This window comes from Leptonychotes weddellii, chromosome X, assembly GCF_054177405.1.
Source record: "Leptonychotes weddellii isolate Sample4059 chromosome X, ASM5417740v2, whole genome shotgun sequence".
In the NCBI taxonomy this organism is placed as follows: Eukaryota; Metazoa; Chordata; class Mammalia; order Carnivora; family Phocidae; genus Leptonychotes; species Leptonychotes weddellii.
In genome coordinates this window covers 90,914,648-90,939,086 of record NC_138385.1, presented here as the reverse complement: position 1 = coordinate 90,939,086, position 24,439 = coordinate 90,914,648, and the positions used below count along the sequence as shown (strand labels likewise).

The 24,439-nt window shown below is 36.5% G+C and overlaps 1 protein-coding gene across 1 annotated transcript in view; it reads left to right on the top strand.

Annotated features, from left to right (window-relative positions):
• The window catches only part of CNKSR2 (connector enhancer of kinase suppressor of Ras 2), a 269,030-nt gene that overhangs the window by 235,086 nt on the left and 9,505 nt on the right, over positions 1-24,439 (top strand). The gene's annotated exons all lie outside the window — the stretch shown is intronic.

The window sequence follows — 24,439 nt, the reverse complement described above, 5'->3', positions numbered from 1 at the left end:
CACAAAAATTGTAGAATACTTGAGAATAAGAATGATAGTTATTAAACTCATGGATTCAGTTCAGAGCTACAAATTCTTTAACTTTCTTAGTCATGGGTCCCCTACATTTCATTATCTAGATTTAGGTTACTAAAATGTAAACTAAGCCCCTATCTTGTTCTTTTGGTTTGCTGTATCAATATGTACTCTAATTAGTTCTAAGCATGTATTCATTTATTCATATTCATTTATTTGACATTTATTGTTTATTTACTACATACCAGATACTATCTTAAGAGTATATCTTCCATAGCTCTTCATAAGTCTACTTACAACAAAAATTTGTGAATTATCTTCGAGAAATAAGAAAGGTCTTTCTTTCTGACAACATGAAACAGAACAACTTAAAGTTTGCAGCATCTTTATTATCTTGTGCCAGTCATTTTCCCAACTAACCAATTAATAATATTATAAAAATGATTCTTTAAGAGATGGCACATATTCTGTGTTCATTTTAAGGTACTCATCACTTATGCAAAATTGATAAAACTGGTTAGAATCAGATGAGATCCCTTTTAGAGCTATTTCTGCTTTGACTCATTCCTTAAACATTATGGTTGGGGAAAATGCATTCTGGTTGCTCAGCTATACTGATGAACATAAATCAGATGTCTAACAATCTTCATTGATTTGTACTATGCAACTAGGAAGCATCTTCTCAGTCATCAAAGGAGTATTAATCTATGGTCAGTATAATATTAGAGTGGCCCTAATACTATGCTGGCATAATAATATACTGACCATAGATTAGTGTTCCTTTCAAGATTGAGAAGATGCTTCCTAATTTTACAGTACAACTAACATGGAGTTTAATTATCAGAAAAACCTCCTAATGTTAGCCGAGTGCCAAATACAGAAAATTATACTGTATTTTGATTGTCTATTTTAGGGAAACTTGAACCTTAGCATTTTAAACAGCTTTTCACTTTCTTCCACATTTATAATCCCTAATCTTCCACGATTTTGAATGTGATATTTTTATTGTGCTATTTCTTTTTTGGTAAATCATTCGTAGAATATTTTGACTTCATGCCTAAGATCTATTCATTTAAGACCTCCATATTTTCTCATCCACGACTTTATTGGGTTCTTTAGCTATAATTTTTTCCTTAAACTATTGTTGTGGTTGTTTCTGGCCTCATTTAGAGTCTATTCTGTAAGTTAGAAAATGGAAATCTTAAAATAGCATTCACTTTAGGGATTCTTGGTGAAGGAAAATAGCCCACAACTTGGTATCACTGAACTTAAACTTTATACCTTTTACCTTGAGCATCTCTGCTGTTTTCTCCTTGTTCTTTAACAATGCCAACACACAGGGATTTTTTTCATGCCTTTTCTAAAAAGAACAGGGAGGAGGGCAGCTGGAATCACTGTGGCTTTAATACAACCCTGCTGCCAACTCTGACAGTAAGCCAAACCCCTCACTTTGTACTCTATTGTCCACTTACACCGTGTGTACTTGCTGGGCAGCCATCTCTTGATTTAGCATCCTGGGTTGTAAGACTCTTTTATTAACCTAATTAGAAGGAGTTTTGCCCTGGCACTGGAGGTAGGAAAGATGTTTACCATTCCAAAAATAATTCTGTACAAATGCTGAACATCTTTGCTGAATAATGAAATGAAAAGTTCGGCTTAACTTTGAATGCTTCTTTAAATGTATAACACCTTTGTGGGTGTTTTTGTGTATGTGCTACAGCGAATAGTGTCTCTCCGGTTAATACTATAGAACCCATTTTAAATGCTTTATATTAAGGTAAAGAATTCATTTAATAGATAAATTGTTTTTTTACTGGAGAAGACGTATGACGTGTGCCATGCTGTATGTAAATATGCAGAATAATTAGCCATCTCAACATAGAACTTAGACTTGGAAATATTTGTTTTCCCACTTAATACAGAAATACTCTTTATACACTTGAAAAATTGTTATTGAGACCCTACTTCAATATTTCAGGCACTCAGAGCTTATTGCCCCCAGGCAGGGCAACTCATGTTGGACAGCTCTAATTAAAAATTCTCCCTTGTATTGATACGCAAGCTGACTTTCTATAAATTTTCCACTCAGGGATCTTGACGTTGCAACTTAGAAAACCACAGAGCAAGTATGTAAATGGCTGACATGTGGAAGAGGGCTAAGATAGTCTTTGATAAGTGGAAGGTACATAGGGGCTTTTTGATTGAAATGAGGGGGAAATGTTCCAGTGGTTGCACTTGCCCATGAATGGAATAACTGGTCTTGTCAGTTTAGTGGGCTCCCCAGTACTCAGTGTTTAAGAGTGGGCTGAGTAACCAGCTACCAGTCAGGGCTTCCCAAGCAAGTTCGGACACTTGAACCTGATGGCTTCTTCCATCTCTAAAGTTTCATGGATCTCTTCAGCATAATGGCCTTGCTTTTGCTCTCACCACAGTGCCCTGTATATTGTACATGTCCAAAACTGTACAGTGGAATTTTGTTATCTAACATATTTTGTGTTGTCTCATCTCTGAACTGAATGTATATAACCACCTTAACTTTATGACATGAGTTCCAGATAACTCACTGTCCTGGTGACCTTCATCTGTATGCCCTATTTCTTTTTAGTGTCCCCACACCAAGTGTATTGGAAATATTACAGTACTTTATTCATAAGGATATCATGCGAAATTTAATCAGATGCAGGACACGCTCACTGCCCTTGGCTTTCCTCTTGTCTCCCAAACTAGAGATACTGTCCAGAAAGGAAAAGCCAGTTTAAAATGCTTCGTTTGTATTGAATCCATGTTGGTCCTTCAGCTGAAATTAAAAAATGAAACTCCTTCCAATCATACTCTATTCTAAAATGTTTCCATGTATCTATGTCAGATTTATCATTTCATTCTCTGTAGAACCCGTGCTGGGTTTGGTTTGTTTGGATAAGAGAACTCTCTTTAAGCAATAAGTCTTGAGGGATTCTGAGAGTGGCCCTAAAATAATTTCCAAAAAGTTTGTTCAATTCCTAAAATTTTTCTGCTGGTTCAAAGAGACTACCAAGTGGGTCTTAGTAGTCCCTTACCTTGAGAAGCATTTCTTTTTAAATTTCCTAGTATGAGGACTTTTTTCCATGCAGGAAAAGCCTAAAATATTTTTGAAGCCATATGTTTCTACTTTCTTGTGTCATTTATTTTTTCTTAATTTTTTTTTTAAAAACTCTGTCTCCGGTTTTTTCAGAAGACTCAGCGGAACATTTGCCTTCCTGACAATCTTCTTACAAGGAATCAGTATTATTTTCTGTTTGTTCATTTCTAGTAGCCTCTTCTTCCATCTTTTATAGAAATCCTCCTTCACCTGAAGCTTTTTCTAAGGAATCTCCTTGTAACTACCTTAACTTCAGCTGCATCTCCTTTCCCTCTCTTATTGGGACAGTTTACATTTGTATTGCTGGAATTTCATTTTTTTAAACTACTGACTACTGAAAACTAGTATTTGTCTAAGGTTTTAAAATAATATTTATTATGATCTAGGGTCCATATTTGACTATGTGTTTTTTCTCCTCACCACTAGAAAAACAAAAGTAAGTGGCGCCTGGGTGGCTCAGTTGGTTAAGCATCTGTCTTCAGCTCAGGTCATGATCTCAGGGTCCTGGGATCGAGCCCTGCTTAGTGGGAAGTCTGCTTCTTCCTCTCCCTCTGCCCCTGCTCATTCTCTCGCTCTCTCTCTCTCATAAATAAATAAAATCTTTAAAAAAAAAAAAAAAAACAAAGAAAAACAAAACCCAAAATTCTAGGGCTTCTTCTAGTCCCCTGCATGTCTGGAGTGCCGCTTAGTTCTTCCCTGTGGTTCAGTGTTAGATCCCAAATACATTTTATTCATGTCTTTATATTTTTGATTCATGAAATTATCAAGGTTTTAATGCATGCAGCAATTACTTATGTGTATTAATCTCATTTTTAATGCATTCCTCTTATAGTTAGTATATTGGTGATAAGCAAAAATGCTAAAGCTTACATTATATCATTTTATGTTTTTTCCTCTTCAGAAAGTTTCATAGATACTGACTCACCAGCTTTTATTCTGCAAATAAGGGGGAAAGTGGATATAAAAATCAGGTGACCTCATTATGACAGTTTGCAAGATTTTTAATCCTTTGTTCTTACATCACCTCAATCAATACCAGAATGTGTCAAGATAGAGTATTAGAACCATACAGACCTTGGCTGTCTACAAAAGTTAGTAAGAGTAAGGAAATAAGAATACCAGAGATTTCTACTAACTTATTGTTTTAGACCAGAGTCCTATCCCTGATCAACCATATTTCTTGGTCAGCTGCATTCAGTGTTTCCTATGAATTAGCATTTCTATACTGTAACCAAACTCACATCCCCTATAGCTTCAAATTATGGAAACAAGTTGCATTCATACCTCTTCATGTTAAAGCCTTTTCATAAAAGAATAATGTCTTGGTACTAAAAAACTATACTATCAGTCTCTGCTCTAAGAAGGATTATGGGGTGACATTTGAATATTTCTGTTTATAAGATTACTTGCTATAATGGTCCAGTGCTAGATATGTGCTGTCTGTGTATAAAGGACAAGGCTATTTCTTGAAGGTGATTTCTTTGTTACGGTTTTTAGAGAATACATGGTAAGATTTTATAATGTGTGATTTAATGAAAAGTAATGTTGAGTTCCATTGTCCATGTTCCTTGAGATTTTCACACAAAGCGAGTGCTGTACATCTCCCTACTGAGTAATAACATAGGTGATGGTAAAAACAAACAAATGAAATAGATTTAGCCCTTCAAAAATTACATGCCTATAGTTCATTGAACATGTGTGTATTAAACAAGGTTTATAGCCTGTACTTCACTGTTATGGAACCAAGACTAAATAAATACTAAATACAACTATTTTAGGGATTTATAGCTTACAAAATATTGTGTATACCATTGGAAGAAGAAAGACATAGGTGTCCAAGAATTAGTTTCTGATCAATTATAATATGATGAAAAAGAGAATGGGTAATTCCAGCCAAAATTTAGCAGTTCCACCTATTAATCTGAGCAGTGAGTTTATAAATAACTTTCAGGTTTTTCAAGTTTAATAAATACAGCCCAAGAGTGATAATGAGACAGTCAAATTACACGAGTGACCCGCTGTTTAAACATCAGTAATATTTCCGCTGGTAACATCAAATCACAGTCTTCAATTTATGAAATGTGTAAGGAATTTCTATGCATTACTGATATTCAGAAATATCTTTTTATTATATTGAGATGATTGACAACAAACCAGGAGCTTTAAGCCAGTTAAACTATTTTCACAAAATGCAGAGCTATTCTATTTCACTGTGTGTCTTAAGTTTAAAAAAAAAGAAAGAAAGAAAAGGCAGAAAAAAAGACATACTGCAGTTTGTTTTATTTGACAGTTATCAAAAACCTTCTAAACAGGGCTTGATTAACATCTCAAAGATGAATCATAAAAGCAGTCATAAACCAGATATTTTTAACACAGCATATATCTAACCAATGATTAAAAACTCCAGAACACTTTATTATATTTGCAATTGAGTTTAGCAGAGTTAAAATGATGAGTATTGTGCCTATAAAGTTATAATTCTTATGGCTAAAGAATGAGAGCAATCTGGAATCCTTTTCTGATACAAAAAGAAATAGGTTGCCCTTGAGTTTCCAATCATGACTTGTTCCATTGGTTTCCAAGTTAAGTAGAATTATGATGTATTAATAATTTATTTACCTAACCAAACTTTTATTCTATCCATTGCTTAATTTCTAAAATCAGAGGTTGTCTGTATCTGACATGCTTGTATATTACCTCCAATAGTTCATAATTCAGGTAGTCATTGCCCAATTAAATGAAAGCATGAGTGATACAAGCCATTAGGTTTGAGAAAAGTAGAATACTAATTACTATGTTATAGTCGTCTCTAATGAGTGACTGAATCTTTAGAAAAACCACTTAATTGATCCAGTGATATAATAAATCAGATATTTTTAGGGATTCGAGAATGCTTATTTAGAATTAAGGTGATCTCAATCCAGCTTTCAAAGATTATTAAAATAAAATCATGTTATATTCTAAAAGTTAAAAAGGAATGAACAAATGGGTAAATCACTCAAATCTTTGGGTCAATTTTGGCTACTCTTTTTCTGTTAAATTCTCAATATTTTATGGAAATACCAAGATGAATAGATATGTAATGTGGCATTTTAAAATGGTGAAATAGTCACTAATGGTTATGTCATAATAGTATCTATTTTTTCTGATCCCTCTGGTACAGAAACCTAGCCATTCAAAATCTTCTTAAAGACTAAATTTTAGATGTAGCACTAAATCCATATCAAGCACTTTGGCTGCAACCCCTTCCAGTATCTCCTCAGTGTAGAAAGGTGATAAGATTTTTTTTTTGCAGTAGTTCCTTCTAAGCAGCCTCTGTCAACAGAGGACATTTAGAGAGTATAGTTGTAGCTATATTTATAACTAAAAACTCACCCTCAGTCTTAGTAAGATTCTGACTCACCTCATCTACTCCTAATATGAATGACATGTGAATAACTTGACAATCTAGGTCATTCAAAGAAAATACCCTTTAGCAGTGGCTAGACTATCACTTCATATAAGGTCTAGATCATTCTTTCTTGACATAACAGTGCCATAAATAGCATTCTTTGACCTCAGTGACCTATCTTCCTAAGGTTCTCTCCTCTGCCACATAGTTCACATCAAAGACTTGATGTAGATCTTACTAAAAGTGAAAATCTAGTGAGGTAAAGCACCTTGCCCAGTTATTCAGTAGAGCTCTTTATTCAGTGTTCAGCTTACATCTCATATTCTTAGACATTAAATTAAAATGTATTTTAGTGATTTAATTCAATTCAAGTAATATTTATGGAGCAGCCGTAATGTTCTGAGTACCCACTCTGCTAAGTGCTGGAAAAACAAAGATATTTTCTAAAATCACATAATCAATGTTTGTCATCTAATGGGAGAGAAAAACATCCAAATATAACAGTATACCATGTTAAGTGTTTTATTTTTTTTTTTAAGATTTTATTTATTTGAGAGAGAGAGAATGGGAGAGAGAGAGCACAAGAGGGGGGAGGGTCAGAGGGAGAAGCAGACTCCCTGCTGAGCAGGGAGCCCGATGTGGGACTCGATCCCCGGGACTCCAGGATCATGACCTGAGCTGAAGGCGGTCGCTTAACCAACTGAGCCACCCAGGTGCCCTCATGTTAAGTGTTTTAAAAGGTAAACATGTTAAATTCCACAAAAGCACTTAAGAAGTCTTGATTATTTCTACCCTGTGAAATAAGGCAAGGCTTCACAGAGGCTGTGACATGTGAGCTGGATAAGTAAAATTTCACCAAGAGGAAAAGAAAAGGGAGGGGGTTGCATTCTATGTAGTAAAGAAAGAAAAAAGTAGCATCAGCAAGGGCAGAAATGGAAAAAAAAAAAAAAAAGAATAATTTCGAGAAATATGGCATGTATATAGATGAGTAGAGATGAGACAAAAATTTATGCTAAAACTAGAATATAAAGGCCCTGGTATTCCATACTCAGAAGTTTGGATTGTATCCAAAAAAAAAAACACACATGATGGAGTGCCTATGGAGATCTCATTAGGAAGATGACATAATCAGATTAAGTTTCAGCAGGGTCACTCTGATGGCAGTGTAGAAGTTGTATTGGTGTGGGAGAATACAAGCAATAGGGTTAGAAAGTTTATTTCAAGTTAGAAAATTATTTCAGAAGTTCAGATGAGAGAAGCAAATGTGGAGGCAAAAAGTTATCTGCTAATGGAAAATCAACAAGTAGAGAGTAAGGCTTGAAGACTCTAATGGAAGTTTAGAGCACCCCCCAATGGGGAAATGGAAATTGAGCTAACCAAGCACTAATAAGAGGTCCACCAAGTAGCCCTGAATGACCAAAAATCAGAAAACAAATTTAGAATTGTGTCAGTCAGCATGGATATACAATTTTCTCCAGAATTGCTTAGTGGTCAGGCAGGAGTAAGAAAGCAGATGGTTGATTACTGGAAAGTGTATGTGTGGTGCATTTTCGAGAGGGTGAGGGAATTGAAGGGTCTTGTCACAGTGGTCCAGATTGGATAAGGAAGTGAATTCAGGAGGGGGCTGTATTCTTGAGATCAAAGATTAGACATAGTGGAAGAGACGGAAGAAGAGGAAACTGGAATCAGGGAAAGCTGTAATACTTCAGAGGTAACATGGTTCACCATGATGACAAGCTGAAATGTGTGATGTTTTTGGATTTGACAGCAAGAACCAACACAGAGGACACTTATTTCAAAACAATCTTCAATATCTCACTTTTATGTTTGCATCTTGAAGAAAAAATACTTAGAATCCTTTGCCACATTAGTATTTAAAGTGAGCTAAGAGGGAAATATCCATTAAATTAAATATCCATTATCCATTAATATCCATTAATATGGGAAATAAATCCCATTTATATTAATATGATTTATTACATATTTCAGTTGTTTAGTGAAATATATTTGATGAACATAACTTGAATTATAAAGAAGTGAAAATTGGAGAGGTTTTAACTTGCTACCTCAACTCTAAAGTCAGTTTCAATTAACCTGGTTCATTCAGGTTTGCAGCATCATTAACTGATCAGTCTTTGAATAAAATAATTTTAAAGATGATATCAAGGACACTCTGGATGGAATGACTGAATACCATGTATTTGTCCTTTACTTTCACTGGTGTCTCAGGAAAACTCTTTTTTCCTTCCTGTGAACTATGCCTGTCTGTTGAATGGAAGACATTTTAGTGATTTATCCTTTCTACAAAGGTATGCTACATAGTCTGGACCTGAAATACAATCTGCGAAGCCAGGCATGCCCATAAATCTGAATCTTTCATTCTTTTCCCATGAAGAGAGAGAAAATATTTTTCCACATGGAAAAAACACTAAAATAGAATTGCCTTCCCTGAGGGAAAGCCAATACCTCTATAGTAGGGTGCATTTCATTTGAATCCCGTAGGTTTACTGAACAGCAATCTATCCAAATAATAGCTAACTTTTTCAATGAGTGCTAACTACTAGCTAATGTCCTTGCATAATGTAACTCACTTAATCCTTACAACAACCCTAAGAAGTAAATACTGTGATTGTCCTCATCTTCTAGATGAGGAAACAGTTTAAAGAACGTGATCCAGGACTCTCAGCTAGTGAGCAGCAGAGCTGAGATTCAGGCTAAGACATCCTGACAGCAGAGTGAATGCTCTCAACTACTTATTGCCCCCTCAGATATATCACTTTAACTCTGGTTAAAATTTAGCAAAATGTTTACTTTTTCAGTATATGTATATATGTATATACACCCACACCCACACGCACACACACACACATACATATTAGACCTATATAAAAGAAACTAAAATATTTAGGTTTTATTACAGCAAGTCAAGTTCACCATTAATATGCTCCATCAAGTACAGCAAAAACCCGCACACCACTTTACCTTCTATTACTAATGATTGTAATCTGTATACTTCCAATTTTAACTTACCAGAATCCAAAAATCATGTACCTTGACATCTGTCAACAGTGAAACAGTTCCACCCCGGGAGCCAAAACTCTTTTTTCGTAGCTTGAAGTTTAACAGGATTCCTTTCACAGCTCATTTGTGCCAATATTGGGATATTAGAAAAAGATATATAACTACTTGCAAAGAATTAAGTCTTGAGACCGATTTGAAAAGTATCTCACGTGGCAGCCCAAGTTTATTGCAGTTTTTCCTTCCAAGTTCCCCTTTATCCATCTTCATTGAAACAATCTAAATATTTCTGCCTTTTTTTAATCAGCTAAAGGATCTTCTTATTTATTTATTTTTTAATCTTTCGGTGGAGGTAGGAAGTGGAAGGAAAGCCACAGATTTAAGAGTATAGTCGGGAGATCCTCTGATCTTCCCAGTTCCCCTTCACAGATGCCAAGTCTGAGGTGTTCTGGGTTACTTGGTTTTCTCTCATGATAAAACATTACTTCCTATCACCTCTTACAAATCCAAAAAGTCAATTCACACGCCTTGCAAGAAACTATTAACAAATGCAACTTTCACACCTTATCTGTTTCCAACTTCTAATTTCTCACTTGTACTATGCAGTAGATAGTATGAAATGAAAATTCATTACCAAAGTGAACTCTAGTGAAAATCTCACAGTTTCTGCATATTCTTTTAAAATATTGTATGTAGAAGCACTTTACAAAGTGGAAAGCAAAATAGAAATGTGTTGGTATCACACTCCTTGTTATTACCAAGCTAACAAGCTAAATTGATTGGCGTTCAGAATGTTTACAGAATGTTTAAACTGAAGAAGAGTAAAAGTTATTCAGGGCTATTTCTTAGGATTTTTTTAAAAAGGAATTCTAATTAGATTATATGAATTTTATAAAAACAATAATGCCTCTATTAAACTCGTAGGTCCTATTTAAGAAAACCAAATTCAGAACTAGTGAATAAATTAACTACTTTGAACCCAGAACTGGCTTTTGATTTAACATTTCAGTAGTTAATTGGTGTGGGTATCCGTAACCCACCTTCCTTAGCAGATTGCCATGGCAACTGCTGAGGTATAGCACCAGAACACTGAAGCTTCAGGCTTTGTCAACGCTAAATACAGAAGCTGCATTTGATTTCAGCTTGTCTGTTTCTTCTACAGGGAGCAATGTACCACAGTTCTTTACACTTCCCAGGCTTACTTTTTCATTACCATGGAGACCTGATCTGCCCACACAGCCAAGATCTGAAACCATTCCTACCTAGTATGGCTAAAACTAAGGCCTTGGGAACCAAGGCCTTCTATAATTAAAGTGCATTGTTTTGTTAAAGAAGAGTTCTTGCTTCTGCTTTTGAAGTATATTGATTTTCCACAAAGAGAAAACAGGCTTTCTAGTCCTGTGCTGAAGATTTACAATAAGGAGAAAGAAAATGTCATCATGACATTTTCCTTGGTCAGGTTCTGGTTTTGTGTATGTTTATGGTGTATACTCTGCATAGTCAATTACTACAGAGTAATGTTTCATTTCAAATTATGTGACAGTGTTACCTAATGGTAAACACATTTAATGTACACTTTATGGTGGTCTTAAAATGCTACTTTTAATTTTAGTGTGGGATTGTGTAAATTTGTTTCTAAATCTGGTGTTGGTGTCTTTTAAATTAGTTCTTCACTTGTTCACAATAAAATCTGTGTGAGAAAAGTTATTCTGGAAATTTGATCATAACTATACATGGATTTAACAAGAAAGGATTGGTGTAATTTATCACTATAAATCCAATACAGCACATCCAGATAGAGCTGATGAATTACCTATGGAAGATGATACACACCAGTACAACTATATTCTAATGTATTCTTGTTTTCAGTTTTTCAATTTTATCTTATTGTGGTAGTAACATGGTCATATGGTCAATTTTCTCTTTGACCTTTCTTGGCACTTGCTTTGCTGGGAAAGGTATTTTTGGTTGTCCTTATTGCTACAAAATTTAGTTGGTGCAGAGTGTCACTAAAGCAGTTCCTCCTTGCCAGTGTTGTTAATGAGGAAATGATCCCAAATATCACACACACACACACACACACACACACCAGTGTAACAAAAAGGGCCATTGTTCTACAGTTTTTTGATGCTCATACTTGTTAAGGAGATAATTACACCTTTGCTATCGTTGGAGTCTACTCCATGCCCCCCACCCAGTGGCACCAGTCAAAAGAGATGGTAAGAGAGTCTTAAGTGGAACTTGAGAATCCCAAATTCACCCTTTGATTTGCATGTCCTTACAAATTCATATCTTTAATTTGATGGGGGGTTTTTTACCCCCAGAGAAGGTAGCATGCGTCCTTGTTTTAATGTAAATAAACTAAATAGGAATTTTTTTAAAGCCTGGCTTCAATGAAATATGGATTGTCTTTAAATTTTTCAGGATATTATGAATAAGCTAGCACCATGAAGTTGCTACGAATTAATTAATTTACAAGTGGAAAACAAGTTTATTAATATAATTGGATTTTTTGTTTTGTTCACTAGCAGGAAGTTAGCAATTCATTGCTATATTTGAGTACAAATTAAGTTGTATGATACAGAGAACCTTCTGACATTTCAAACATTTGAATTTTGCAAAATGAACTATCATCCTAATGAAGTCCCTGTATGATTCTAGTTTTCTGTAATTACACTGATGAGTGTGAAATTCAACATGAGATGCTAAATGTTAAACACGGATATAGCTGGAAACCTTTTGCAATAGCTATAAAGTCATTCGTATTTGTCCATAAGAACACTGAGAGTCAGCATACCTCTAGCTCTTTATTAAAAGTTATTTTCTTTAAAAGGGCAGTGCTATACAGTTTTGTAAGGAAGGAAAAAAATGAAACTCCTGTATAATAGGGCATTTTAAAACAGTATTCTTCATATGTTCTTAGATTCTATAGTTTTCCATCCCAAATGCAAGATGAGTTTGCTGATCCAAAATCTAATAAACAACAATTTCAAGACAATTAAGATTGAGTTTGAATACTTACTCTTCTAACTTCTGAGTTATTTGCTAAGATGGATGATTGTGCTAATTTGTTTACATCCATGCTGTATTTCTTTTTTTTTTTAATTTTTTTTTTTTTAAGATTTTATTTATTTGCGAGAGAGAGAATGAGAGACAGAGAGCATGAGAGGGAGGAGGGTCAGAGGGAGAAGCAGACTCCCTGCTGAGCAGGGAGCCTGATGTGGGACTCGATCCCGGGACTCCAGGATCATGACCTGAGCCGAAGGCAGTTGCTTAACCAACTGAGCCACCCAGGCACCCCCCATGCTGTATTTCTAAGAAACATGATTTGATAGTGATTTTTACCAAAATAATCTTTCTTATCATGTACACAATACATTTTGAGTACCTAAAAATGTATTATTTTGAATATCATAATATTCAGAGGACTTTAACCATGGGAATTTATGAGAATATTTTATGGTGTAATTACTTTAGATTGAAAAATAAGAGAGAATATGAAAATATTATTGGTTAAGGTGGGAGATTAGATGTGTAACAGATTCGAGGTAAAGAAAAATAGGCATTCTGATAAGTAACTGTTATGATACAATTTTAGGTTCTTACAAACAAACATCTGTTGAATTTTCTTTTTGACCTTTCTTGTCACTTGCTTTGCTGGGAAAGGTATTTTTGGTTGTCCTTATTGCTACAAAATTTAGTTGGTGCAGAGTACCACTAAAGCAGTTCCTCCTTGCCAGAGTTGTTAATGAGGAAATGATCCCAAATATCAGGCTGCTGTATCAAGGAGGTCAGTAACAAGGCATTAACATTTATAAGTTATTGAAGAGGGAAAATAAATATTGCAACTGTTTGTAATATTTTAAGCTCATCCAGAAAAAGTAAGCAAAAGTCCATTTCAAGCTTCTACAATCATAAACAATGTTACATCATGAAAGCAGATAATGTCTTTACATTTTTTTAACATAAGAATTACTCCTTTTCTTACTGTACTCCCAAACCTCCCCACACACCTACACATGTTTTGATGTACTCTTGTTGAAAATAATTTACTGTTTCACTCACTTTTGCAGATCAATACCTCTTTTTCCCCTCAGTCTCAGGGGATATCATGATACTGGAGCTGATACTGAATGATATTTTTAAATAAGTAATCCCACCACTAACAAGATGGCAGTACTTTGAGGCTAGTATATGAGTTTAGTAGGAGAATAAGAATAAGGTGGATTCTGGGGTGCCTGGGTGGTTCAGTCAGTTAAGCGTCTGCCTTGGGCTCAGGTCATGATCCCGGGGTCCTGGGATGGAGTCCTGCATCAGGCTCCCTGCTCAGCAGGGAGTCAGCTTCTCCCTCTCCTTCTGCCCTTCCCCCCACTTGTGCTCTCCTGCTCTCTCTCACTCTCTCTCTCAAACAGATAAATAAAATCTTTAAAAAAAGTGTAGGGTGGACTCTTGAAAGCAAAAGCTCACAAAGATCTTTGTTACTGCTAATTTGAAAAATATATATGTCTTCATTTATTCTGGATTAAATTTTCAAGAATTAAGTTGTGCCATTGATTGTCTAGTTACTAAAGAAATTTAGGCAATAGTACAATCTGCATAGCATCAAAATTTATCGATTACAGGTCATGTCTGCTGATAAGCAACCTGGCAGAGGATATAGAGCAAAGTCTTTTGTTTACTTTGAGTAGATTCTGATGGAGTGAACATACTAAATGTATTTTTACAACCCCCATTCCCCAGGTACAGATACCCTTACCTGTTATTCCACCAAAATGTCCAATTTGGAGCATTCAAGTCAAGTGTGGTAGGCCAATCAAATAGGTTGGGTCATGGAAGTATAATCAGTGTTCTGAAGACATTTTTACCACCCAGTCACATAAGTGGTTCAGGTTTAGGTAAGACTGGAGCTGCTTTTTAGAGTGCTTATCAGGTAGCAAAGAGAATGTCATAAAAGGGTTAGGAAGTACCATAGAAGAACCCACTGAAAGAAATAGGCAAGAAACCAATTGAGATGTATTTGGTCCCAGTTTGCCTTTTTATTTTGGCAGACCAGATATAGTAACAGATGAAATGTTGTGTCGGTATCATATACCCATTCATCACATTGGCAGTTCTCATCAGTGAGTTATTTCACACCAATTATCATCCAGAGTGAATATGATCTGTTTAATTATATCCTTTTACTATAACCTTATAAGGTTGTGGTAGGGGTTGAAAATTCTCATAAATTGGGGCACCTGTCTGGCTCAGTCGGAAGAGCATGCAATGCTTGATCTCCAGGTTGTGAGTTCAAGCCCCATGTTGGGTGTAGAGATTACTTAAATGAACTTTAAAAAAAAAAAAGAAAATTCTCATAAATTAAAAATATGCAGAGGGGCACCTGGGTGGCACAGTCGGTTGAGCATCAGACTCTTGGTTTCAGCTCCGGTCGTGATCTCAGGGTCGTGGGACTAAGCCCCGCGTGGAGCTCTGCTCTTATCATGGAGTCTGCTTTGAGATTCTCTCTCCCCCTCCCTCTGCCCCTCCCACTCGTGCTCTCTCTCTCTCTAAAATAAATAAATAAATCTTTTAAAAATATATACATTATTCATCTCTTAAGTACTTGGTATAAAAAAAGTCTATTTCCTATAGTGGGTTCACGTCTCAGACTTCAACTATGTTACCTCTGTAGCTATTTCATCTGGAAATGAGAATTTTAGAGATTATCCTAAAATAAGTAATTATTAATCATAAAATAGGTTGCAACAGGGGCACCTGGGTGGCTCAGTCAGTTGGGCATCTGCCTTTGGCTCAGGTCATGATCCCAGGCTCCTGGGATCGAGCCCCAGGTTGGGCTCCCTGCTCAGCTGGGAGTCTGCTTCTCCCTCTCCCTCTGCCTCTCCCCCACCCCCGCCCCCGCTCATGCTCTCTTGCTCGCTCCCTCTCTCTCTCTCAAAATAAATAATAATAAATAAAATCTTTAAAAAAAAAAAAAGAATAGGTTGCAACAGCAACCCATTCTGCCAGTAAGTTGCCATCCACCCACATTGCTGAAAGAAAAATTTGCCAGGAATGGTTGTCTTTTTATTAAGGTTGTTTCACTGGAGTTTAATATGACTTTTTTAATAATCTTATCTATGAAATATTTTAAAATGTGGATGAATTAGTATGGAATGGCTTAAGAGTGATCTAAATGTTTTATAGGGTAGGAAATAAACTTTTCTTCTACCCTCCTAGTTTTTTGCCTGCAGCCTGCAAATTAAACTAATGACAGATTAACAGAAGAAAAGGTATATAAATTTTGTCCCATGTCAGCATTTTAATTTTTATCTGCACAGAGGCCTTCACAGAAAAGAAGTAAAGACCCAAAGAAGTAGTTAGACCTGGAAGCTTATATACCATTTTAACAAAGGGCAATAAATTGTAGAGAAGTGACAAGATAAAGGAAAGGGGTTTGGGCTTCTAGGGCCATAAATTGTGGAAAAGTAAATATATGGGGGAAAGTAATGCAAGATAAGGGATATTTTCATAAGGTTTGTTTGTGCAAACCCATCCTAATGTCAATTTTCTCTCTCCAATGATAAGGATGTTCTTCTCCTGTTATGGAAGAGGTGAGAAAGAACACCTTCATAAAGAGAAGTATATGTCCTGCTTTTAGGCAGATCAGGAGACAGCCAGAGGTCTTTCTATGTTTGCTGATTCTTAATTACCTTCAGCTCAAAATAATCCTTATGTCAAAGTGGCATATTTTGGGGTGGCATATTATGATCCCCTTCAGTTTTAAAGTCTACTGTAAGCGTCAAAACTCAGCACATACATATATACATTAATGTTTTAACTATCTTCTTTAAATGTGCCTTAAACTTCAAATACTTTTATTTTCTATTTATTCCAAAGGTATTTAATCAATTAAAATTAATATGTCCATACAATATGTTATTAATGTAATTATATATTATGATTACATATAATATACATTAGGGTAATTGTATAATTATAGTCATATAATTGAGTTTAAATATGTGTATGTGTATATATATGTTTGTATTTAATAAAGTAGATCTTAATTTTATTGATAATCCTTAACTATAAAATTTTAAGACAGAAATGGAGAAAGGGTCGTGCAACTATGCCATGAACTCCTTGAAATCAGACTGTCATCTTTGTATATTTATCCCTAACATTTGATACAGTATACATACCCATAGGCACCCATTAAATCCTCACTGAATAATGCATGTCTATAAAAATGAATTCCTCCCATTTTCTTTTTTTTTAGGGTGGGGAGGGGCAGAGGGAATGGGAGAGAGAGCATCTTAAGCAGGCTCCACCCCCAGCACAGAGCCCAACACAGGGCTCGATCTCACAACCCTGAGATCATGACCTGAGCCAAACACAAGTGTCCAACACTTAAGCGACTGAGCCACTCTGGCACCACCCCCACTCCCATTTCCTATTTTAAAGTCTGATTGGTGATATTTAGGATGACAATATAATGTGGCCAAATTCCAGAGTGCATTTTTCTGAAATATCTATAGACACTTCATTGAAAATAAACTGGTGGTAAATTGAATTAACATATCAAGTACTTTTGTGACTATTAAATATAAAAGACCTCTTCAACTATTGCTAATAGATGTTATATTTAGAGAGTACTTTGCATGTGCCTGTATTTCCAATAGTGGTTTTTAATGCAGGTAGAAAAAACCAGAATGGGTGGTATACTCATAATAACTAATTAAGTCCTAAATACACTCTAATGTCATAGTATAGCAATAGGTACATTAAGATGAGATACTGCTTTCATAAGGAAATGCTCTATCTCCTGTGAATTATACACAGAAGATAGAACTATGATTTGGCAATTTAGAGAACATTCTAATTATCTGGAAACAGTATTTCCTTATCTGTTTTGCCTGTGGCTAGGTTTATCAAATATTTTATTTTACCTGGAATTGCTAATTGAAGGTCTCCATAAGTGCTTTAAGAATAAGAACAGACTATATTACCGTTTACTATGTATCATTTTATTTAAAAAAGAATACTTTGTCATGAAAATTTTACTTCTCATTCATAAAATAAAAATACTTTCCAGTTACTTCCCCCTATGGTATTAAATAAAAAATAAGCAAACAACTTTTTTTTACATCTGATATCCTGTCTTTTTGAACTTAAACCTTTACAAGAAAATAGGCCCTCACAATTTGGACAGATACTACTCAAACCACAATTAACAAGTCTTTTCGATCGGAACATTCTGAACCAAGGTATTATCAGCCCACTCTTTCAACACTGACACTGAGACAAGTATCACCAATTACCAATTCATGATGTTAGATATTCCTGTTTTTCAAAAAGAAAAACCTAAATCTGAATGCACATTTAAAAGGCGAGGCTCCAGATAATAATGTTAAACAAGTTTGGTTTTTTGTTTTTTTTTTTAAGCACACAAAAAACGGTTCTGCTTTCCCCAGAACTCCACTGTGTTGCTTGGATGTCTGCTCTTGGTGACCTTTGTTATCTGCAAGCAGCTTGAGACCAGTAATCAGTGGCCTTGCCCGTAAATTTGCCCTGAATCTCACTGATAATGGAGTAGACGGAACCAAATTTTCACTCAGAACTCAGAAGTAGGAATTTTTGAAAGTGCTCTCCCAGCGTAAGCACTTCTTATTTCCATTTTCACATGTTTTATTCTCTTTCATTCATTAAGAAAAAGATTTTTGTCACCAATTTTGAATTCAAACTTAATCATTCTCTTGCAAATGTTTGTGCTTATGTCCTTACCCTATAATCTAATTCTCAGGCATTTGATTGAAGGATCATCAGCTCTTCCTCGCAGGCACACTATTAGAAGGCTGATTACATTTCTAAAACTTATGTTTCTAGAATCTCTATTTCTGCTTATTATTTGAATGATTCTTAGTGGGGAGATTTTTAAATTTATAAAACAAAAAGGGAAAAAAAATCCTCAACAATTGCTACGTAGACACAGTCTGTGAAGAGCTTGTGTAGGAAGTGGATCCAGATTGGAATAAGTTTTCTTATACATGACTCAACGTGGTATTACCTCTGGGTTCACGTTTCAGATCTCAAGGGGTTTAGTAACAGGGAAACAGGATCTGTTTCCTTTTATCTAGCTGGGCTGGTGGCCTCACAACTGGAGGTTTCAGTGATGAGCGGAAGTTCAATAAACATTTGTTAAGTAATATGTCAAACAGAAACATTACTGATTTTCTTGAGGCAGCATAGTACGTTGCTGTTGTTTCAAAATGTAATTGGTTAAAAGCTTGCTAAATAGTGAAGTTTATTTTAATCGCAGGAAGTAGGGAATATTTTTATAGTTAGGATACTGGCCAAAAGAAAGCAAAACCATCAAGAGCCATATAATTTAAAGTTGTTTTTTTTCTTTCAAGGAACATGTGATTTCCACCTGTTCTTTCAAAAAAGGAATAAAATTAGCCTCATTATAATAAATTAGTTTTAACTGGTTTGGGTATTGTGACTATTGGGGGATAAATAAAGTCGTCAGCTGCAAAGAAGAAGAGTAGAAATAGGGAGCTAGGGAAAGCCTGACAAAAGTACAAAGGGAGAGAAGAGGAGAGGGTGTTGAGAACCAGAAAGGGACTTGAAAAAGTTAAAGACACATCTAAGTATGAGATTCCCGGATGTCCGAGGTAGGCTTACATGGAACAGTGTCATTTACAAAGCGGGTTGGTTTGTGTTCTGGAGATTCCATGTCAATTAGCCACATATTAGTCCAGCAGAGCCCGCCCTGGGCTCCCGCTTGCGGGGGCTGCTCATCCTGGAGATTCCGAATGGACGGGCATACAGTTCACTCAGGGGGGCTTGAGCCTGGAAGTGTCTTTATAGTCAGTCCGTTTGCCTCAAAAATAAAGAAGAACTATTTCACACTACCTAAAAATAAAGCTTGAAAGAATTTATTCAAGCAGTTTACCAAGGCCTCTTTTATCTTGCTGTATTCTCTGTAGACCAAGATATTTGCATCCAGTTCCTCAGCAAAAACCTTGAAATCGTGTGAGCTGTGACACACAGTGTTACACTTGTAGCACTTGTGACTTACACACTACTTGTGTATGCAGTACAAAATTGCCGTCAGTGCAACCTGCCCTGGCCCCGGCGTAGCCCATCCTCGTGTGCCTGGCCTAAAGCAGGGTCGCAAACTGCGGTGGGCACAAGAAAAGGCAGCGTTGCTTGCTTTAACTGCAGATTCCCGAGTTCCATGCCCAGTAATTCTGATCCAGTAGGTCAGAGGTAGGGCCCCGAAATCTGTGTTTAGCCAGCAAACCTCTCCCCCTGGAGACTGTGTAGCCAGCGTCGGGACCACTGCTAGTTGAATCAACACCTTTCCTTAAGGAGTTCTCTTCTCTTGTGTTCATCTGTACAGACTGGGGGCTACTTGTAGCCATAGGAAGTAGCCATTCGCCCCCCACCATCCCGCACTCCCGCAAGGTGCTCCACTGAGAAGGGGTTTGCAGCCTCCTGGCGTGGAATTCAGCAATCCTATAGAAACGAAATCACAAATGTAACTAAATGTGACTTAATTCTCAGGGCTCTTGTTCAGGTTCAGGATGGGTTAAGTGCACTAGGTATTAAGCCCCTCGTGTAACATTGTTTCTGAGGGGGAAAGAGGATGTGTTGAAAACAACTTAGAAAATGTTTAAATTGCTTAGACAAATTAGGAACAGTTTAAATTTAGAAACGACCTTGTGCCCCAGGTAGATTGCCTCTGATTTTGCTGTTTGAAACTCCACGACCTTCTGGCTTCTACCCAGAACTAGCATTCCAGGACCATCATTTTCTAAAATGCTGTATTGTCTCTTCTTTCGTTTGACCTACCTATGCTTACTCAATGTTTAGCCCCTTTTCTGCAAAAGAAGGATCCGATATGATAAACAAAAATGAGTTCTGCTGATTTCTGAACTACGCTGCGTCCTGTTATCTAGATACTGTGCTCTGGGCAAAGTGCACCCTTCCATTTTCTAAGGCAGGTGGTAACGAACAAAACGCTTTCTCTGTTCCCTCTCCTACTTTGTTCCTTCTTGATACCACTCAAAAAAGGATGCCACAGGATGTTGGAGATAAAAATCTGCCTCAGGCTAGAAAGAAAAAATATGGCTGATTTGTGCCCGATGACAATATTTGGATTCCCCCAAACCCCAAATAAAATGAACTAAAAGAGATTACAGTTTCTTTTACCCCGATTGTTCTTTGTTGCCCAGGTCATTCAGAAATTTTGGTCTCTTGTTTCTTAATTCTTTGCCATATGGCTTACACTCAGGTGTAAAGTCACCATTTCATCATGTTTACCCCGTGAGGGCTTTTCATTTCTCTCCACTTTGTATTGGTCATCATGCGGCCTCCTCATCAGAGCCAGACTAGCTGGGCTCTTCTGTCTCACTGATCAACACATGGTAGCATATGGATCAGGGCAGTTAGGTAGAAGGCAGACCAGGAAATTTTTCCTCATGCTTCTTGATTGGGTGAATTCGAGGAAAGATCTCCTATAGAAATACAGTTTCATTTTCTTGAAAGACTGATCATTTTACATGTGTATGGAGAATACTTTTACCATAAACTTCTCTGATTAGAATTACAGACGTGCATATGCAAGTAGAGAAGTGGGAAAAGATGTATCTGTGCTGTGTATTATTTTGTATACATAGGTTGGCATTTCCAAATGACGAAGCATAAAACAAAAACTGTCCCGTTTATGGCCAAGTAGACTTGCATGCCAACAGAAAGACATGATGGTATTAAAACCATATGCAATTCTAGCCATTTTTTTTCTCTTTTCTCTTCATGGGTATTGCATGATGGTATTTCGAATACAAATACTAATGTGCTTTGGAAATAATGGCACTCGCAGGTCTTTCATCATATTGTATCACTGCTTTATCATATTAGGCTAATACACTGCGAGAGTTGGTAGAACCTCTCCATGCCAAATCGGATCCACTTCTGTTGGCACTCAACCCATTGGACTCACAGATTGATAAGCTAATGTTTAGAGAATTTAGATCGGAGAGAGTCGGCACGGCGCAGACTCAACATCAACCTCTTGCAAGCAACTAAAATGGCCTCGTCCTTGCTGTTTATAACAGAAAACTGACTTTTAAAAAGCTTAGACCATCAAGTGTTTTGGATTGGGGGCCTCCCTAAAGGGATATTAAGAGGGGCAGGCCACTCTTAAGAAGAATGCAAGCTTCCTACACTGGGACTAGCATAAGATCAAAGCCCATCAAGATGGAGCACAGTGACAGAAAACTGCCGTTTCTGTGGGAGAACGGAAGGGGCAGGGTACTGACTGGGGAAGGGCTGTGTGTGGTGACACCTCAGTTGTGTTCTCCTGACACCAGGAAAGGAGAGGGATCAGCTCCGATAACTAGAAAACCCTGGCTATTTAATGGACTCTTTGGTGGCCTCTTTAAGGCAAAGCAGAGGAAGCAAATTCTGTGTATTAAGTGTATTTTGCATTTTTCAAACTTGACGTGCTGTATTGTACTAAACTAAGTGTAATCTATTAAGGCAAGGTATACACACCCTGCTCTGAAATTTACTATGTTTATTCTATTATCAAGTGTATTCAGGTGCAACACAGAGACTGCTTTCGGTGGCACTAATGAAGAAAATTCCTCATGCCAGGCTTTATTAGATTCCTCAGCTAAAATCCTAACTTTCTCCTTATTTCTTGGCACTTGTATACAAATGGTGTTGCCTCATAGGACAGGCATGAGCTATTCTTTTTCTGTAAAATTTTCCGAATCTATAGGCTGTGGTTCTCACTTTTGAAAAAGTATTTTGTCTGGATGTCTTTCAAACTAGCTTCAGATATTATTTAATACTATGTAACTGGGTCCCCTATGGCTCAATATTGCTTATTTTTCTTCTGTAGTGGATGTGAACTTTCCTTAATTTAGTTGGATTAAGACACTCTGTAATAATTTCAATGCTAATCAATGGATATTTCATACTGTGCAATGAACAGATAATTTAACATTGTATTTGGAAATGTTTTTTCTCCTTCCTGTCGCCGCAGTGTGTGGTACTGCATAATGTGAATACCTGTAAAAATATAAATTACTTAAAAATAAAAATATGACCAGTTGGTATCAAATCTTTTTAGATAGCTAAATAATTTGCTAAGTATGCTTGATAGTAAATATCTTTCCAAAGAGAAGTAATCTCTGCTTCTTTCTCACAAATGGAATTTGTGTTGTGAATAAAAATCACATTGATCTGCCTTACAATTGCCTCTGTGCTCTAACCATTTTAGTGTGTTTTTTAAGTATATATGAAAATGATGGTTGTGGTTTTTAGAAATCCATCAAAAAGCTTTTTTTGGCATTTAATATTAGTGAGGTTATCTTGGGTCATTCTCTGTTTAAGTCATAGTAAAATGTTACGATAAGAAGAATTTTCATTTTTTCTCGTTGAGGCATATGGTGACTCTACATTAATTTTTTAATATAATCGTGTCTTCGCTTTGGTTTTAAACCATCCTCTTTATGAATTCCTGCCTGAGAGCCAGGTACTTTGACCTCCATGTCTCTACTAGTAAAATTTTCTGAATTCTATGGGCAAATCTAGAATCTGTCATTTATGTCTGTGATTGTCCTTCAAAGAACCTTCCCTGTGGATCAATAAATCAATGCCAAGGACACCAAGACTTTGCCATCTGAACTATTCATCATCAAAACTGCTGTAGTGCCCTGAAAATTCAACCACTGTCTTATTTATGGCATTAAACCACACAATTTGGCAGAAATTACATGCTCAGAGAGTGAAGTGTAGAATAAACTTCAGTTCTGCCTCTTTTGTCACATCTTCTTGGAAGTAAGCTTTCCTGTTGTGCAGAAGGGATTGACTGACACTAATGTGGGCTATACTTAATTTTGATGAAGCACAAGGTCATTCTTAACAGGGATGGGCTTCACATGCTGTTCTTTAAAAAGGATTCACTCCAGCTGTTCTTTTAAAAAAAAAGGTGTTTTCTCACTTGAAATCATTTTTTCATCATTTTTTGCCTCAAAGATGTAAATTACTTTTAATTATGAAAAGGGTGGTTGAGTACAGAGCAAGGAGTAAAAGCCAGCTCTTAAAATCTTCTGCTTCTTTTTTTTCTGCTATAACAAACTGCCCTCCCTCCAGTTCTACAATGCTAGGCATAGCTACTGGCTTATATAAAAGCATGAATTAAGAGATCTAATATTTAATTAGAAGACAATTCAAATTAGAGGGTAAACTCCTGAATGCATAATCATCTTTAGCATAAAACCGAGAAACATTAAACCTGTCTACATTGAACCCATTAAAAGTTTAATTGGCACCTTACATATAAATAAGTTGTTTGTTATGGCGTGCTAGCAAATTAGTATTCACGGAAACCAGTCCCGTGTCTCAATGCAAATGTTAATTGCCCTTCCTGACAAGAACAGCGCTCCACCGACGTGACGCCCTCAGCCTGGCAGCCTCCGAGCACTCTGCGGCTGCGCGAGAACAGATGCCTCTCACATCTGACCGGTGACTAATGCTACTAAGTCCAGCCTTCTCTCCCACTTGTGACTTAGCTTTTCCCAGCCTGCTGTGCTCGTGACCCAGCTGTGTTGTGGAAGGAAAAACTGTTTCCACGAGGACATCATTGTCCAATTTTAAAAAGAGCACAGTTACCTTCCAAAACATGTCCCAGAAACGGTTATCCGTTGTTGGCTTGCTTCTTCAAGAGCCCCCCGTTGGTATACGCATCGCGTTCTGTTTGGTTTTCATGTGCTCCTCTCCTTCAACATTGTCATTGCAGGGGCAGGGAGACGGGGAGGGCACCAGAAGGAAGTTTTAGGTCTCCAAATTCGTATTCTGCTCTCCTTCATGTTCGCCAAAGAAACCTGAACGAAATCACACAA